The 19,477-nt window shown below is 40.1% G+C and overlaps 1 long non-coding RNA gene across 3 annotated transcripts in view; it reads right to left on the reverse strand.

The window, feature by feature from the left end:
- The window catches only part of LOC108639916, a 50,985-nt gene extending 31,567 nt beyond the window's left edge, over nt 1-19,418 (reverse strand). For 2 of the 3 annotated variants that reach the window (XR_001920816.1, XR_001920817.1), the window contains exons 1-2: nt 19,371-19,418; nt 16,982-17,076 (exon numbers count right to left, since the gene is read on the reverse strand). This is a non-coding gene — a long non-coding RNA (uncharacterized LOC108639916). Of the gene's footprint in view, nt 1-10,799; nt 10,866-12,148; nt 12,273-16,981; nt 17,077-19,370 lie in introns of those variants that run through there. The other variant, XR_001920815.2, reaches the window with a different exon arrangement.
- Between the last annotated feature and the right edge of the window lie 59 nt (nt 19,419-19,477).

The raw sequence follows: 19,477 nt of genomic DNA on the forward strand, positions 1-19,477 counted from the left end.
GGGGCAATATCCATTTTTATTCCTTTTTTTTATGTTTAAGAATAGAAAATGTGCAAAACAGGCAGTCAGTAGTAGGAATGATGCAGGCGAAAAAAAAGCCTTCTTTTTGAACATGAGAATATTTTACTTTCTGTAACCAAATTATATTTTACTCACTAACATCTGAAAAGGAGTTAAACTGTACATCAGGATTACCCTTGCTTTGGTACATGTTTTGCAAGAGAAGGAAACTAAAACTGCAACATTCAAGTGCCCAAGACAAAACCTCACTGTGCAGCTCTGTAACACTGAAAGGTCACTGCTTGTCTTGCTTTATCCCTGGTATGCCCAGTTTATAATTTTCCTGCTGTACATGAATCTCCAGACCCATTTTTATTAGTGCTAAAATAGACTGTTCTCCCACTGTCACACCATCTGTCTTTTCCTCCTGCCTGCCAGTACACAGAACATCTAGGAGTTGTTCTGAGAAGAGGAAAATGGGAAAGAAAGGAAACTGTATTGTTTTGGTCACACACTCTGCTGGTGACAGCCTGTTTCCAGCAGGGACTGTCTCCACACAGGGACACATTCAGCCTTCGCCAGCCCGTGACACACACTGAGTTAAAAAAGAAACCCCAAACAAAACCCTCACTGGTGTGGAATGAGGAGAAATGAGATTTGCTTTCTGCTCTCCCACCGTGGGACTGCAGAGAAGGGCAGCTCCTCCCAGTATCGGTGATCGGCGCTGCCTTGGGGACATTTCGGGTTCTGGATCGGAAATTTCTCCTGACAAATTTCAGACTGAGCCTGAATCAGCAGCAACAAGACCTGCTCACAGCACACACCCAGAATGAGATTTGCAGAAAGTGACAGAAAACACAATATGGGCTGTTGCTGCCTTTTTAGAATTTACTTTGACTTTACATCTACAAATGCCTTTTGGGGACTTTTTAATACAGGCATCAAATTCCCTTCTTTTCCCCAAATAATGGCCCTCTGTATGAGTAGCAATCGAGAAGACTGCAAACTCCACTTAGACTCAAAACAAGATAGAAATGAAAAAGTACTGAGTAACATAAGCAGGCAACAGACTGTTATTAAAAGGAGTGTCTTCAGGTATAATTTTATACCTGCCTAACAGAGATCCCAGCAGCCACTGTCTCATGAAATGAGCTGGATCAGTCACTTTGCATTATGTGCTAGAAAAATATCTACAACTGTTTCTAAGAGGAACAGACTGAATTAAAGGTCTGTCAGCAGGAAAAAGGTGGCAGGAATGCATCATTCAGAACAGACTGTCAGGCTGAGCATCACCTCAATCCTGCAAGGCTGGACTAGAAGAGGGGAAAGGACTGAGCAGCACAAGACTCCTGTCCACTGTAATTTATACATCAAAGTTGTACCTCAGGAGAACAGTCCTATTTGTATAGTTCCTGGGTTGGTGAACGAACAAGCCTCCAGTACCTGCCCTGCTGTGACTGTGGGATATTTCAAAAGCAATAAAAGAGTGAGTCATGACAAAGAATGATGGATAAAATCAATCCAGAAATACACAGACCTGGAGAGTTCTGGAAGCCATATTTTCAATTTGTTTGCATGCATGAACTCTTAATAATGAAACTACAATACCAGCACTGTATGAATCTCTCCCAGCATGTTACTGTCTGTTCCAGTAACTCAGACTGAGGGGCTGGTTGGGCTAGACCAGGAGGGACAGCTTTTAGGAGCTTCCTGGGGAACTTCCAGTTGCTTTTCATCCACTACCAGAGCCATGCAGCCTCATTGTCTGTCTAACAGTCCTTGCAACATCCTGGCTTTTTTCTTTAGGCTAAAAATGAATTTGCACTGAAGTCATTTGACTTTTCAAACTTTTAAGATTTTTCATGGGAAAATAGCACCATCTGTAGGAAAAAATGGACCAAATTTGATAAAAACGTGTTTCAGTTTTCAAGCCATTAAGCAAAACTTCATCCTTTCTAAGAAGAAATACGTTACTTTTCAAAGTGGGCTCATGTTTTACCCACAGAGGAAGCCAAATGGACTTTTGGTGGTCTCATGAGAGACAATGCCATTTCCATCCCATGATAAGAAAGAAGACAAAAAGCAAAGACTTTAACACTGCTCAGAGGGACAGTCAGCCACAGCCTACAAACCCCCAACTCTCCCTTGGCAGCAGCAACTGAGCCTTTACACACCTCAGAGTGGGTCCTGACCCACCAATGCATCCACACAGGACAGATGTAAAACTAAACCAAACTGCACCTCACATTCCTGGGTATGCATGAGACACACAAAGGAAATACAGGGGAATTACAAACTTCCAGCATGTCCCACAAAGAGCAGGGTACAGGGGCACCAATTATTTGTACAACTGTCTGAAACATCCTGTTACTTCTTTAAAGTGTTCCACAGGAGAAATGATGAACTGAGGGTGGAAGGGTAAGAACTGAAGGGTAAGAACTGTTGCAAAAGAGGTTTGGGATACATGAATGCAGCTGAAAAAAATGGGGAGTAAAAAGCAAGGAGACAAAGAAACTAATTTAAGATTGATCCAATGTTCCCTGGAACAGTGAGTCGAGCCTTTAAGATCCTGTACCACCCTGCAGGTGAAGTTATATCAGGCTACTGTTAGAACTGGTTTTTAGTTATTGATAGGACAAAAGAATCATCTCCTTCTTATTCAGCCCCTCTGACTTTTGGCCAAAATTCATTCTGACATATGTATCTATTATCTTAAAGCACAAATATGTACTGGAGAATTCAGCTGCCCACTGTGAATGAGTACAACACTCAACAAGAGCATGAAGATGTAACAGATTATTAGTTCCATGCTCTTATTTAATGAGAAGATGAAACTTTATCTCAATTGACAGGAATACACTAGCAGTGGTAGTAACTGCTTGTGAACCATTTGCTCTCTAAAGAGAAGAAAAGAACTTCCATTGCTAAATACTCCCTAGAAAAATTGTCACTTCTCTGGGACTGAGTCCTACTTCTACCCTCACTGGGCTGGGAAATGTTGTAAAATCATTAAAAAATTCAGTTTTAAGTACAAGGAAAAGCTATCTGCTTTGGAAACATTAATAGTTTATTTCACAGTGTTTGAAATGTTTGTATAAACTGCCCCTGATATCCTGCATGAATGTCACGCTATTGTTTGAAAGGCTTTAAAGATGTATCACGACATTTGTTATTTTAAAGGTACAAGTAGCATTTCAATTAGCCTAATGATGGTTTCCTAGGAGAACTGAAGATCCACTTAAAAACACTGCACAGATCAGAAAAGCAAATATGTGCATGCAGACATGCTGATGTCTGTCTCCATCAGATGGTCAGAACAGTGTTGCTTCTCACCTGTGGACCTTCCTCTTCTTAATTTAGCCTTCACCTTTCACTCCAGTTTCTGTATTTACCTTTAGTTCTTAGTGGCAGCTGAACTATGCCTAAAGCAAAATTCAAGACCCATCCTAGCTCACACTGCCTACAGAAAATCCTCAGGGATTTTTCATAATAGCTGCACCACAGCTGCACAAACTGATAATTTTTGCATCAGATAACATCACTGATGCCATTTTATTTGCCCAGCCTTCAGGTGAGATGTGGAAGAGCACAGTGTTATCAAAACACCATCAGGTAATTCCAGCAGCACAGCTATCACATGGGATAATGGGAAGAGGTGGCTCAGCTGAGAGTGTTCCCTTGGCCAAGGAAGCAGCCCCAGGGTGAAAGGGCTCACAGGAATAAAACCCAGCTCTTCCCAGAACTCCTCCCTGGTAAGTCTGAGGGGCATTTAAAATCATTCTCTCACCAGTGCTGGGTTTGAAGCTACAGAACAAGACATGAAGAGTCAAAGAGAAACCTGTAGGTTCTGCTCCTTCCAAGATCCAGCTGAGGGCTCATCTCCCATGAAAGGCCTGTTCCCTTCAGGAGCATTGCTTTCTGCAGTTCCTAAGAAAAGTTTATAGAATCAATTGGAGGGGGGAGGAGGCACTTAAAAAGCATCAGCAACTGCAAAATCAAGTGTTGAATGAACTGAAGAAAAGCTCCAAGGCAGCCTTGGTGCCAGGTGGCATTAGCTTTCAGTGAGATGTGGGCATGAAAATAAGATACATGCTGTTCTCATCAATGAAGCACAGGGAGTTTGTGTTTAGTAAAAATTGCAAATTTGTTTGAACAGCCCAGGAGATTTTAATCAAAGACTGATTTGTAGCAATCTGCCATTCCCCCACCTGTCTGACATAGCTGGCTTTGAAGCTGGAGAGTGACTTGGAGTCTCTCAAGTTACTTTCCATTTTAGGACAAAACACCATCAGCTGTTGGTGGGATAACAGCCCAGGTAAATCCACCCACGTGGAGAGAGCTGGATAAAGGGACCCTCCACTGCAGGTACACACTCCTTCAAGTGCACAGACACAGGTACTGGAGGGTGTCTGCTCCAGGATGAACTTCATTTAAGCTCTTTCTGAATCTGAAGTACTTAAACAAAGCAGTGAGATTTTAAGGTCTTTCATGTATTCAGAAGTCATGATGCTTAGGATGCTCAGGTTTTATTAAATGAAGCAATGTTTATTTTACTCTGGATTTCCAACTTCTCAGTAGCTATAAAGGTTAGAAACTTAGTTTAAAAGGTAGACTACAATTACCCACCATATGAATTCAAGAGGTTATCTGAGCAAAACCTCAAATATACAAAATACAATGACATCAGAGTACATTGATACCCTCTTGATCTTGAAGTAGAAAACAGATAACTGAGACATCAATTCCACAACTTCTAACCACGTTTGAAATCAGAAACTGGCCCATCAGCTTTCTACGTTACACTTCATGTGCTGGAATGCTTCCCCAGCACAGAGCCCAACACAACCAGCTGATTGCACCTATGGCCAGAGGAAATGATTTAGAACAAGAGCTGCCATTTTTGCTCCCGAGGCATCTTGGACAACACAATCCTCATCCACTGCTACGGGTTCCAGACATTACTATGACAGAAGTAAGAATTAGTTCTAAAAACCTGGGAAAAGTCAAGAGTGCAGACAATGTCCCTTCTATTTTAATAGAAAAAGAGCTTACATTTATTCATGAAGACTGCACATATACAACAGTCCAGATTTAACTATCAAACAGAAAGCAGCACTAGCAAGACTGGGGACAACAAAAAACTAGTTTGAAAGCTCAGTATGGTTTTAGGACCTGATTTTAATTTGCATTAAGTACTTCACTGCAGCACCAGAGAGCAGATTTCATAAGGATGAGAATTTTGTTCTTACTGTTTTCTTTCTCATTCTTCTCATGCTCATTTTTTGCAGCACCCTGAGATTTGAAAAAATTGTTCTCAATCAGAAAATTTCCAGTTTGTAGAGCAGCTTTCCCATCCCCCTTCAGAGAAGATTTATAAAAGTTGTGTTTTTCTCCAGCAGACTACAATCAGATGAGAGCCTAACCTCCTCACCAAAATGTGATGAGTAGGAATGGAATAAATGGGTCAGGTTTCAAGAGATGTCTAGCTTGGAGTGATATTTGAAGCTCAGGAATGTAAACTGGCAGACAAGCTGTCATGGGAAAAACACAGGAAGATCTCAGCATATTAAGTGAAAGTCTCACCACTACTCTTTCTGCAGTCTTCCCTTGCCTCACCTGCAGCTAAGGAAACATGGTGAATTATAATAACCTCAGCAGTTTCAGGAGTGTAATTAAACTTCCAAATTAGGTGACAAACTCTGAGTAAAAAGACTTCACTGAATCCTACAGAGCATTGTGCAAGTGTGTGACTTAAGCAAATTTCAAGGCCTTACAGTTTTGAGCTGAGTCTGTAAAAATTCATGTACACATGACTTTCATGCAGAATCAGATGAAAACTTTACCTCTCCACTTCATTTTACTTTCAGCCTGGGTCCACTAGAAGCTACAAATGATAGTAAAATTTGATGGAGGAGGAAAAAAAAAAAGGGTAATGCAAAAGGAATGAATTTACATAACACAGAAACTGAAGGCAACATTTGCACGAGCTCCTCTGAAGCCCAAATCCCAAACGTCACAGAGCAACAGTCAACACGTGCCCAGAAACACAAAATATTAATGACACTGTGACAAAGCTCATAGATTTCAGCTCAGGAACAGCACTCCTGCTGCTTATGTTTATATTTGGCTTTTAAAAAGTAAGAGCACGCGCCACAGATGTTGGGATTTCTGCTGCTCTGATTTGCCTTGGAAAGGCAGGATACAAACTGATAAATGAATTCCCCCAGAGTGACTGTCCCACAGAGACAGTTTCATCTTTCAAGACCTATCACACTTCATGGTCCTGCACTGCCTCAGTGACAATGTGATGTGTCTGGATACAAATCACTGTCCTCTCGCTGAACATGCAAAGAAATAAAAACCCAGACTCGGCCTTTCTTTTTCTTTGGTACATACTCTTCTCAGTGAGAATTATAAGACAGTGTCTGAAGTCAAAGGACTGACAAACAAGGCTTCTTTGCCAGCATCCAGATCACCCAGGATGCAGATGCTTCCTCTGTCTCTGTTCAACCAGGGCAGGCTGTTTTCATTTATTAATGCCAGCACAGACCTATTTCCCTGCAACACTCTCACGTGCCTCATCAGATGCTCTACTTAGAAAACTGCCTTCTGATGTTTAATATTGATGTCTCTGCAGACTGCTTTCACTGCACCAATTAGAAGAGGAACAACAAAGCAACTCTCAAATTGCAGTCTAAGGACTCTCAAAGCACGTGGGAAGGTAGTCCTGTGAAATGAGCTCCTGTGAACTGAGTCCTGGAATATCAGAGAAGAGCAGATCCAAAGGAGAGTGCAGGCACATGTGTACCATGGAATGGAGAGAAATACAGGAATTACCAGCATGGTCCCATGCTGGAATGCCAGGGCAAGCAGAGTTGGAGGGGTGTGCAAACAGCGTGGTCTCAGCATTACAGGCTCCAGTATTTCCAGTTGCAGAGTTACACAAAAAAAGATCTCAACCATTTCTGAAAACTGAATGTCAACTTGCCTTAGATTTGTTACTCTTGAATATTTAACCTGTGATTTATCTTTTACTCTTGGTTATCATCATCTTGACAGCAGTGGACAACTCCCTGCTCTTCTGAAAAACAACCATGATTCAGTTGAATAAATTTGCTTTCAGCTTCTATAGTTACAGAGGAGAGGACAAACATCGAGTCCAGCTAATCTTCCAAACTAAAAATATTAACATAATTTCAATATATCATATTCTTTCTTCAGTCCCCAATACCCTTGTAAGCAATCACTTATTCCCTGTATGATTACACCAAGCAACTCTACTTGGATGTGAAGCCAAACCTCTAATCTCTACTCTCCTTCCAAGCCTCTCTTTGAAAGGTCATCAGCCTAAAATTTATTATATGGCTTCCTCCCAGCCTCTTATGAAAACTTAATCTCTTCACTGAGGAACTTGCCTTTTTTCCCTACTCACAGTTTTTCTGTTTTCAACGAGGAGGAGAGAATCACTTGACTTGTGCCCACAGAAAAGTCACCCAGGAGGCTTCACAATGTCATTACAGGGATAAGCAATCAACATGGAAGGTGGGGATGTAACTGCAGTTCCTGACTGTGCAAGAAAATCCGACAGACACCACATTTCCAAAAAGCAGTGCACAGTCAAACTGACTGTGTTCTCTGGCCCAGTTTCTAAAGGCCACAACCAGCCTTCAGGAGCACTAGTAATTATACCAATGATTTATTTTATACAGTGGGAACGGGATTAAAGGCATTCAACCAAACTACAAAAACAACTAGCACAGAGAAAGTTTTTAAATTCTGAGTTATTTTTTCTACACCAACCACTGCTTTAAAGAATCACCAGTCTTCACCATCTGATACCACACAGTACTTTAAAATTCTGTTACTATAAGTATTATCTTCCAAGGAAAAAGAGACTGATTTCAGAGAACATTTTTAGATCAGCATCAGGAGAAGCACATAAGAGTCAGGAAGATGCCACTTACACTCTCATCTATGATATTTTTCCAGTCATGACCTTCATTAAAAAATTTTCTACCCAGTCAAGTGATTAAAGTGATGAAAGGTCATTTAGCACTTTGTACTCCTTAAAGCTACTCAGTCACACTTGGTGCTGCAGAGAGTATTTGTCTTCTCAGAGTGTTTAGCACCACAGAGATGGCAACCAAATTGTCATCCTGAAAGAGTTGTTCACTTCTCCTACAGCAGTGACAGTTTATGACTAAAAGCAGAGTGAGTACTGTGCTTACCTGGTACTAAAACAAGGAACTACTAACACTGAGGACTGGGACATTGAGTGCCTGGTTTACTTGTTATTGATTATCAGCCTATACAGTAACACCCAACTGTCCCCTCTGAAACCTGGTTCCTTGTGCCTTAAATTTTATAAAACACATGAGGCAGAGTTCCTGTCCTGAATACCTGAATTTTTATTACTTTTTAGTTCTTGTCTCACAGATTACTTTAAGGTTGATCTAAGCTATTAAAAAAAAAAAAATCCTGTCAGTGTGGTCTATATATGAGGCATAAATTTAATCACTTTGAACATGGTTTTGCTGTCATCATCCTAATGGAACGGTTTGTAAGATTGTGGAAGCTGATGGTTATATAACCTTTTCTTTTTCCACACAAATTGTTCTATTCCAATGAAAGAATTAATAAACAGATTACTAAAAAAAAAAAAATCTAAATCCATGCTTGAGTACAAACAGTTTCTGAACAGCCAGCAGGGAGATCTGGGCACAGCCCGATCCAGAACCACCATCTCTCAGGAGGTTCCTAAAAGCTGCATTTCACCTACTTGGGCAGATGCAGTGGATGTTTATGGATTTATCCACAGAAAGTCTCACTGACTTCCCCAGACAATGGAATTGATCACCAGAAAATTCAAAGTTCTGTGATGTTTTCGTTTGGAAACTCGTTCATCAAAAAATTCTCACGTGTATCTGTCCTCTCATTCTGCTTCAAATTCTGAGTTTCTGGTACAACTAGACTTTCAAATCGAGTCTTGGCAATAAGCCTGTTCACAAAGACAGTTCTGTTCACCTGCTTTTTAGCTCCTGGTCACCAACCAGCACTGCAGACATTCCTGCAAACAGAGTGTGAGGGGATCCAGCCTGCTGGGTATGGAATAGGCTTTGAGTGAGCATTACCTTCCTCTTGCTACTGTCAGTGTAAATGAATAAAATACCCTACCTATCACTGCTCAGAAAAAAAAATTAAATAAGGAATTCAAAGCTAATAAAAATTCCTCAACTGGCAATACAGTTGCAATTTGGAATTTGTTGGAGGGTAAAATGTACACGACATTCAAAGGATCCCTAAAATATCTGTCCATAATTAATAGTGCTGTGACAAAGAACAAACACTCAGCATGATAAAAACCAATGAGGATCATGTTCCTTGTCAATGTGTTGAGAGGAGGCTTTGGGTTTGAAAAAGATGATCTTAATGGATTGTCTTCTCACACATAGCAAAGCATGTAGAAGAACTTTGGAATTATCCAGAGTGAATCCTGGAGGGTATGTAATTCCCATTGCTGCATTTCGAGGCAACTTCCATTAGCATGGATTTTACCTTACTGTGTTTTGGAAGATGATAATAAAGAAAAAATGCAGAATTTTTAAAAGAAAAAAAAACACCAGAAAATTTGAAAGGAAAACATAGAAAGGAAGGAAAGAACTCTGTCAGTGTAGGGTATTTTCAGACATTTTCAGATATTTCCATTCCTTTGTATTTGTTGGCTGATCTGAGCTGCCACATTAAAATCTTTGGCCTGAGAGAGAAGTGCAAGAGAAATGTCACCTTTGTGATTATTGCCTCTGCCCTCCAGACCACACCTCACAAGCAGGAAGGATCTCATCCACATGAAGTTCTGCCTCCACAGCCAATGACAAAGAAGCCACATCACTCTTGCAAATTAAATTTGGCTGGAATAGTAGCACAGAGGGACAGAGTGCCAGGCAGCTTTTTGTTTTGCTAAATGAAAGGACGTTCTATGGTTTCAGTGGAACCCATATGTCACTCATACCAAGGGACATCAGTAACACGTTTCCTTCTGAAGAAAGAACACAATGAACTGATTAATCAAACCTTAAAATGAGGAAGAAAATTATCACAGCCATTTGTTAAAATACGAAAGGGCATTAAGGAAACAAACAGTTCTAGTGATATTTGCTATGGTCAACGCAATGGTATTTTCAGTTTCCCAGACTTACAGAAAACTGGGACCTTCTTTCTGGGACTTGAGTGCTTCTGAAAGCAGTTTTTTAGTGTTCCTCTCCTATTCTCTAAAAATGAAGAGATTTATTCTGTTTCTATCTACATGAATCAGGGATCAGACTATTCAAATAAGTTTGTTTGATTCTGCACTGGCTCGAGTCTTTTTTTTTTAAACTGTGTGAAGGTATTCTGAAACCCTCCTATTTATGCACTTACTTTACATCAGAGATAGTAAAAGTAGTGTTACACCCACCTAACTACAACCAGAAGCTATGAATTTATTTGAAGCTGGCAGCCTAAGCTGCTGTCAGATGAAACAGGCACCTCCAAAGGGTGCTGAATCCTGTGATGGCTGATAGCCCAGGGCAAGTGGAATTTACTGATAGCTCACTTCATCTACATACTTAATTTTTAGGCACATAAATTAAGGCAATGTAAGCTCTACAAAATACCAGGAAATGGAAAAGTTGTCTCAATGAGTAAGTTTACTTAATGTGTCCCTAATTTCACAGGTCTATGACATCAAGACTGGAGTACTACAGAGATGGAGGAAGATGGGAGAAAGCAGACAAGACACCTGTAGATCCATGAGGCTCTATCTCCTTCCACATTTATCTGCCAGGAAGTGCAGATGGAGCATCTGCATCAACTCTGAACTGATTTTCCTGAAGTGAAAACACAATGTAATAACACTGGTAAGGCAAAGTTCATAGCCAGAGGTACCATCTCTCATTAGACCAATCAGTAAATCCTAGTGTGTTATGTGTGGAATCAGAGATAAGAGACACAGAGAAGTTAAGCCACTCCTGATGTCCAGCTCTATGACTACACCCTTTCCTCCAGCAAAAGCAGCTCTAGAGCATTTACAATAGTTTTCCTGCCCTTTTCACTGTCATTTTAAACTTTTTCAATCTGTCAGACAATATCTGTGCTAATTTCATTAACAATGGAATATATTCCTCTTGAAATCTTCTTTCCCAGCAGCAGTAAAGTAAAGCTGAAGCAAAGCCCAAACTACAGTGCTTTTAAAGCCTGGCCTGGATAGTTCCCAGCCCAGTGCAGATTAATTGCATTTTATCCCAACATTTTTGTGGACAAGGAGAACGAGGGGCCTTTCCACATGCTTGTCTGGAGTGTCAGTGCACCCAGCTGGGCAGCTCATGTGAGGACTGACCTGGCCCTTGGAAAATAGGAAAATTGGCCTCTCAGGAGAGGGACTTTCTCACAGAGATACCTGCAGAACTGAGTCCATCCCTGGGCACTGCTGAGACATTTCAGAGACTCCCAGGATGGGTCAGGTTGGGAGGGACCACAGTGGGTCATCCCAGAGGACACTGCAAATAACCACTGCATTTAACCAAGAGATTTCTACCCAGGAAGGCACTTCATTGGTTTCAGCAGAAAATCCAGGTGAGTGCTAAGGATTCCACTCTAAAAGGAATTCAAATTAAGGCCCTCATTCCAAACAGCTAAAACAGTTAAGCATCTGCATTGCCTGCTTTAATGAATAGTACAAGTGGCTAAATGAGATTGCTAAATCTAAGGTTATACATGAGCAGGACCTTTGCAAGAACTAATTAAAAAAAAAAAAAAGTAAAATTATCAAATTGGAAATGCAACAGTCATTTCAATTATAAAAGGCAAAACACTAGTGGCTATTGGTCTCCTTGTTTAAATGGTGTTTATTTAGAACCACTAATTAATTAACAGAACCCCGAGATCATAGATAACCTTGTCTGGGTAGAATTTCTGTTTCCACACCATACACACATGAAATTCAAAGTGAAAGCCTTAAAAACCTAATGCAGTGAAGGCAGAAAATACTAAACTTTTCAAATCCTCATTTCTCTCATGGCCTTTTGCTCACCCCAGTCTCCTAGCACTTTTTTTTCCTTAAGAGACATTATGTGTTAGGAGAGCAAAGCAGCCTGGGGAGGTGATATTTTACCATTGTCTGTGCCATTAATGCAGTTAAAAAATCCTCAGACTGGAAAAATCAGACAGATGCATCTTCCAGGTTCACATGTGCCAACTCCATCTGTTAAATCATTAAAACACAGGCTTGGCAGATTCTGGAGAAAAACACATTTGTTTTCACTATAAAGAGGAAGAGTAAACTTTCTTTCTGTTCTTACAATTTCCCCCTCCCCCATAATTACTTTAATGTGAAAGTCTGCATGAGTGGGCACTATTTAACATGCTACTGAAAGAGGTTTTCATTGCATTGGGATGTGTATGTGTCAAATTATATGTCATAATCTGGGTTAGTCAAAGAACTATTAAACCAAAGTCTATAGCTACATTGAGATGCTTAATCAGTTGCCTTCTTATTGCATATATCATGTTACAGCACCTATTTAAACACTGATTTTCCTTACAAGAATGAACCTCCTCAGGATAATTTTAAAGGTGCAGTTTAAATAAGGAGTAGTAAATCAAAGAAGCTGCCAAACCTTGAATAAAGTAATTGATAACAATAAACCTTTTCCCAAATCTATAATGAAAAAAATACCTTCTGCTTTCAGGATAAACAAAGGTAACAAAACTGTAACCTGAATTTAATACCAGCATCCTATATTTTCTCAATATCAAAACTACTGATATTGGAAAAATAGATTTATTTGGTCTTTTTTCTACTACAGTCACTGTACAGTCATTCTGCACTATGGTAATGTTATCTGTAGTGTACACATCTAAATATTGAGCATTTGGAATGCACCTAAGTATAAAATAGGATGAACCCAGCCATAAGTATGACAATGTGAATAATTTAAATCCCAAGACCTCCTACAGCTACTATTGCAACAGATTGCTGCTGAATGCATTTCTTTCTCTTGGTATTCTACACAGGAACAGAATTTCATTCTCCAGGCTTGTTACTTCAAGTAACATATATCCTATTTAAACCCAGCAATGGTGTTTGGAAGTTTTGTCTTTTCTGTGTTTGCTTGCAGTTTTGCAACTGTTTTATATCATCATATTATTAACAGTGGTTCTCTCTGTAGCACCCTTAACAGCAAAGTGGAGAAATGAAAAGCTATTTGGCATCAAGACACCTGCTTCTACAAAATAAATGTGTTGCCATAAAGGATATTCCACTGCACTATCCTGAAGTTTCCCCAAGTCATGCCCCCTGCCATCCTGTGCATCAGGGCTCACAAAACAGTTTCTTCAGCCCTGAAACCAAGATCTCACTTTCTGTATTCCCTAACTGCAACCTTCAGTTCTGTCCATAGTACCCACAGTGGCTGGAGGAGCTGCATTTCTTTCCCAAGAAGTGCATGAAACACTTCTTTGACTGGAACTGGCAATTCTGCTTTTTGGTCATGCAACCCCATCTTTCACCCTCCTCTCCACCAAAGAGCTTCAGAAAAACCTGATGGGACCTACCCCACCCAGCTCTCTTTGCACAGAACTGATGGGGCACTGTGCACTCTGCTATCAACAACTGTAAGTGTGATTCTTTTATTTATGGGCTCGCAGAAGAGTTCTTAGAACCTGGGAAAACTGCAGAACCACTGCTTTGAGTCATCCAACACTTTCCTAAATGTGCTCTTTCACACTGCTTCCACACCCCTTACACATGGCCAGGCTCTGCCCCAGTAACCCATCACAGCTTCCCCACTGAAGATCAACTTTGGTTGGGATTAAGCGGAACAGAAAGAGTTCCTCCAGTATTTCTCAACATAATATTTACAACCTTGCCCCTTTTATTGTTTCAGCATCATTTCACTGCCTGAGCTGTGCTCAGACAGGCAGAGCACAATGTGAGAGCACCAAATAAAGCAAATACAGGCATATCACAGAACACACAACAGGGAGAGAGCTTAAAGCATTTTTCAACAAAAACTGTTACTGCAAGTATGGACTTTCTTTCTAGCAAGTATTCTGATTTATGCACTCAGAGAATGCACAGGGAAATGTATCTAAAAGAGACAATCATTTCATCACATTACAGCTACAAATAGAGAAATCTGAACTTATAGCAAATACTCTCAAATTAGAATACAATTAGATGCTGATATTCCATCATCACCTGCAATCGCCCTCAAGGGAAGCAAAATTGCATGAGACTAACAGAACATTGACTTGGTTTAAAATTTACAGGAGGTTCAAAAAACTTTCACAAGCATTTTACCTCAGAAACAATGTGCTACTTATTCTTCCTAGCAATGATTTTTCACATAGCATTCTGGGATCAAAATGTAATTTCAACAATAACATATTTTCTGACATTCTTCAAGGAAAAATTACTGGTTTCTTCCCTCTAAAAGGATTTAGATGGAATAACATCTGTGTTGAGATTATTGTGAATATGTTAAACTGACAGCAAGTCTCTAAGGGGCACTGCTCATTAATGTTCTGTGCATAAAATTAAAACTTGAAATATATTTTTCAATCCTTTTTGAATCATTTAAGCAATTCTCATGCAAAGAAACTATTGTGCTGCAATAATATATTTGCAGAGTAGGATATGAAAGCTATTAAAATGTCCTAGACCCCCTGCCTTTCAGGCAAAAGGAAAAAAGGAGACACTTTCTGATTTGAAATATGCACTGTATTGAAACAAAAAATACTTTCACAGACCATGAAGAGTTTTATTTCAGTGTATACAACGCAACAAAAATTTAAAATTGTGTCCTTTTCCTTCATCTTTAATTCATATTGTGCCTAGGTACTTCAGCACAGAGCAGCAGGAGAATTCTGTTAAGTGTTGCACACTGGCATTTACAAGATATTTTTACCCTGAGCAGCCTACAAGTGGGGCCATATTCTTGGAAACTGCAGTAGGGCAGCATTCTGCCAGCTCTCTGCAACCAGGGCTGGGGAGTTGTGCTCAGAGACAACACCAGTTACTAAAGGATTTTAATACAAACATCTGCTCCAGTTTGAAGGTGACAAAGGTCTCCATGGCAGCAGAAGAAATAATTTCGCTTGGAGGGCATGTATATTTATTCCACCAGGTACAACAGAAATGTAAGTGTATCCATCAGGTTTAGCGTAAAGCTCAAACCCAAACAAAGTCCAGAGAAATGTGCATAAAGCTGTAGCTGCAAATGCCATTTTATGGAGGAAAAAAAGAAACACATTACTGTTGAGAAAACAGACATACCCTCACTGTTTCAAAAGCCACTGGGTAAGTACAGCCACAAGAGGATGACAGTTCTAAATTTTGCCACAACATATGATTCTAACCAAGCCATTGGGTTCCTTCCATAAATGGAAATTCAGGAACTCCAATTAACATATTAACAAATTCTTGATGTGATAGACTTTAGCAGGTTTTTTGAATGAAGCCTGAGCTTATAGTGTCAATGGGGTTTTGTTGCTTAAATCACAGTAACCATAACAAGGCAGTCTCAGGCTGCCTACCTCTGAAATACTATTTAAAAGCAAAAGCCACTGAAGTTATGCTCACAACCTCCTCTATTAGATTCCACACCCAATATTGCAAATCACAGACCAGCAAGCATAGAACTCCCAGTACTAATTAATATTTCTGGTAAACATGTTCAATGCAAGAGCCTCAGCAGAGATACACAAATGGAAGTATAAACCCTCAGCAAACAGCTTCATTCTCAGAAGTGCCGTGGAGGGGAAGACACAAGCTCAGTGTAGCTGAAGGAAAATCTGTGAGGATAGCAATGCTCAGAGTGTGAAGTGCAGGCCTTCAGGAACACGAACAGGGAACAGGGACCGGTGCTCTGCGGGTTTCCTCGGGGACATCAGCATCCCCCCGCCCTCCCTGCTGTTATCGCCCATCAGCGTGGAGCATTTGTTCTACTTTCCCAGCCAGCAGCCTCGTCAGAGCACTGCCGGTGGCCTCGGCAGAGCTGCCAGACATCCAGCGAAAGCTGGAGCACCGCAGGAAGGTTTGGGAATTACTGGTCACACACTTGTTAGAGACACAGCTCTGGGATAATTCCCCAAATCGCAAGCACGTGTGTGCTATTCATGGTGCACACACACGTGGGACACCGCCCTGTCTGAACTACCCCACAGAAACCAGCATTCAAACACCTCTCCCAGCAGGAACCAGCGCTAGAGAAGCTGCACAGCCCCCTGTGCTAGAGCTGCTCCCACGAAGAAAGAATTACTGGGTCCATAACACCCATCTCTCCATAAGAAAGTGTGTTTCTGTTCTGCCAGACCTTTACAGTCGCTAGTTTGTTTCACAACCGTTCAGATAACAAGTACACAATTCAAAGCCTCATTTAGTGACAAGTTCTTATCAACCTGCAAGCTTTTACATCACTAAGGAGAAAAACGGTCACACTTTCTCATTGGCAGTGTTGCTTTCCCATTTCCCAATGGCAGTTACTACAACTCATGGTAAGTAACAGTGTTACAACACGGGCTGAGGACAAAGTCGGATGAAGAATCTCCCAAGCACTTTCATGCACTTCACACCTGGGTCTACCCAAAGCTGAGAGAGTCCTTACCTGGCTAAGGCTGCTCTAGAAGTAAATCTCAGCATATTCAGTGGGAGATAATCACAAACAAACAACTCTTACAAACATTTACAAAGAACTCAAAAGACAACAGGTTTGTTTCCTACAATCATTTCAGAGTATCCCATAGAAAGCTTTTGCATGCTCATCTGGACTCTTTTCTCCATAAACAAGCAATATAAAAAACCTTAACATTTTCCTATCAGGGCAGACATGAGATTTCCAGAAACCAAAAATTAACTCAGATCTTGAAGACTCCGAACATCAACAAAGCCACAGTTGCATCACAGTTCTTTTGCAGCAGGAGAAGTTTAAAGATATCCACCTACCCTGAGTTGTTCACTTCAGCTCAGGCATCACCTTTTCCTGTCTCCGTTCTGTCTGCTGCCTTGATTGCAGAAGCACAACTGCTCGTGGAGCTGTTCTGTGAAAAACATAAAAACACTGAGCTGACTTTCTCTTTCTGCACAGTCTGTTTAAGTCAGTTTGGTCCCCTGACCTATTTCACAGAGCAGTACCACCTGTATTTGTGTCAACACAACATCCTGAAGCTTTGGAAAAATCGGGAGCCTCGTGCGCTGCCTCATTATGTGCTGCTGGAAGCATTTGTACAGCTGAACAGAAAACTGCATTTGGGTTAATGCACATTGTTTGCCACTGCTCTCAAGTTCTAGACAGGTTGTAAATTCTGGAAGAACAGTTGTAAGTTCTGAAAGAAGAGCAGCACTACTGAGCAGCTGAATAATTGGCTATTCCTAACTGGAAACATTAGAATTTCAGCATTTATGGCAACATCCAGATTAGAATTTACCCATCTTAGAAGATCTAGGATTCATGAATCACAGAATATTCTGAGTTGGAAGGGGTCATCGATCTGAAGCACCAAGCATTGAGACTTTATTCTATTTAAACATGATACATTAAGTGATGGAGTGTCTTCTTCAACATTTGTCAGGTGATGACAAACGCTGCTGTTTGTAGCTACAAGATCCAGACTTCCAGCAAATGATTTTGGAATCTCAAGGGACCCATATTCCTGTCATTCAGTATCGTTATTAGCTCATTAAAATCCTATTTCACTTTTTTCTCATAGTGCAAGTGCAATTCTAATATTGCCCTCTGCTCATAAGAACTTAGGATCTAAAACTACTCATTTACTACATTCTCTCATCTGAAAAATAATTAAGTACAGAAAAGAGAAAAGCTTGAACATTCTAAAGTTCTATTTTCACAGTGTTTGAGCAGGAAGTTTCATCTTTCTTGACAAATGCTACTGCAGTTTAAGCCCTGACACAGTAAGCTACAAATTTGATTGTTTCATTAACAAATTACTTTTTTCACAGAAAGCATCAGTGCAATAAGAGGGCTCCTGAGATAAATGTGACTAAGCAGCAGGAGTTAATTAAGTAGGACAATGAGTAAGCATTTATGGGTGTGATACGAGACTCAGATGATTTAATTGCTAGTCTAATTATCAATTAGAGAATCAAGAAATGGCATGTAAGTGAAATACTCCATTTGTTGATACTTTAATGATTTTAGAGACCCAGAAGAGCAGTATTAATTGCTATTTTAGGACTACTGAAGGAGTTTTTATTCTCCTCTTACTCAAATAGAGTAATGACTAATAAATGTATATAGTCTTCTCATACTTAAGTATTTAAGGCCTTTAGGTCCTTCACTCTATGAAAAAAAAAAAAGGCTAGTAATTAAGCATTCAAACACACTGCCTATAAACCACTCATCTTAAGTCCAAACCTTTCTGAATTTATTTTGTAATAAGGATAATAACTGCCCATGGTGTTAGAGAGCCCCATTAACTATTTACAGTGTGTTTGCACAAGTCAATCTCCAGACAGAAAGAAAGAGGTCAGGGAACTATTTAAATCCACAAGGGCAAAGAGCCAGTTGGCTGCACTCATTGTTGAAATGGTTTATAAAGAACTGCAAGAAATTAAGATTACCAAAAAATTGATGGAGAGCCAAAAATATTAATGTATTGGAACACAGTGGACTCTTTACAAGCTGTAAATATTTTTTGGATTGTCACATAGAACCCATAAAGCGTGTTGAGGTCTTTCTCAGAACTTCTATTGGAGGCATGTAGCTCATAAAGAACATTTACCAGAAAAAGAGATCAGAAAGACACCGTATGTCACAGGATTGGTGTTGTGTCCCACTGCAATTACCAAAAGATAGTGTTGGTGTGTATCAAGAGGAACCAGGAATAAAAACTGGGGAGCAGGCGAAAACACCCATCATAGCACATACACTCTGAGCATTGGGCATGTTGACAAGCTGATTAACAAAATAAAAACCAGCATCCTTCAACTATTCCTCATGTCCACTTCAAAGGATTAAAAAACTTTGCACCAGCTTAACACAAACGTGTTTTCCTACTAACGGTTAAAAAACAAAACCAACAAAAAAACCAAACAAAAAAACCAAAACAAAAACAAAACCAAACCAAAATAAAAAACCCAAACCAAAACAAAACAACCAAACCAAAACAAAAAACCCAAACCAAACCAAAACAACCAAACCAAACCAAAACAAAAAATCCAAAACAAAAACCAAAACAAAACAAATAAACCAAAACAAAACAAAAAATCCAAAACAAAACAAAAAAAAAACCAAAGGCGCATAAAAAAAAAGGCGCACAAAAAAAAAGACACTCCTCCCAAAAAAGAGGTGCAAAAAAAAAAAAAAAAAAATTACCGAAAACACCAAGCGCGCTTCCCGCGGTTTCCTGAGGTGCCTCAACAAAACACGGCGCGGGGAACCGATACTTTTTCCCCTGAGATACGGCCGTGTTGTCACAGGGG

The sequence above is a fragment of the Manacus vitellinus genome, unplaced genomic scaffold (assembly GCF_001715985.3).
Source record: "Manacus vitellinus isolate BGI_N305 unplaced genomic scaffold, ASM171598v3 scaffold_26_pilon, whole genome shotgun sequence".
NCBI classification, from domain to species: domain Eukaryota; kingdom Metazoa; phylum Chordata; class Aves; order Passeriformes; family Pipridae; genus Manacus; species Manacus vitellinus.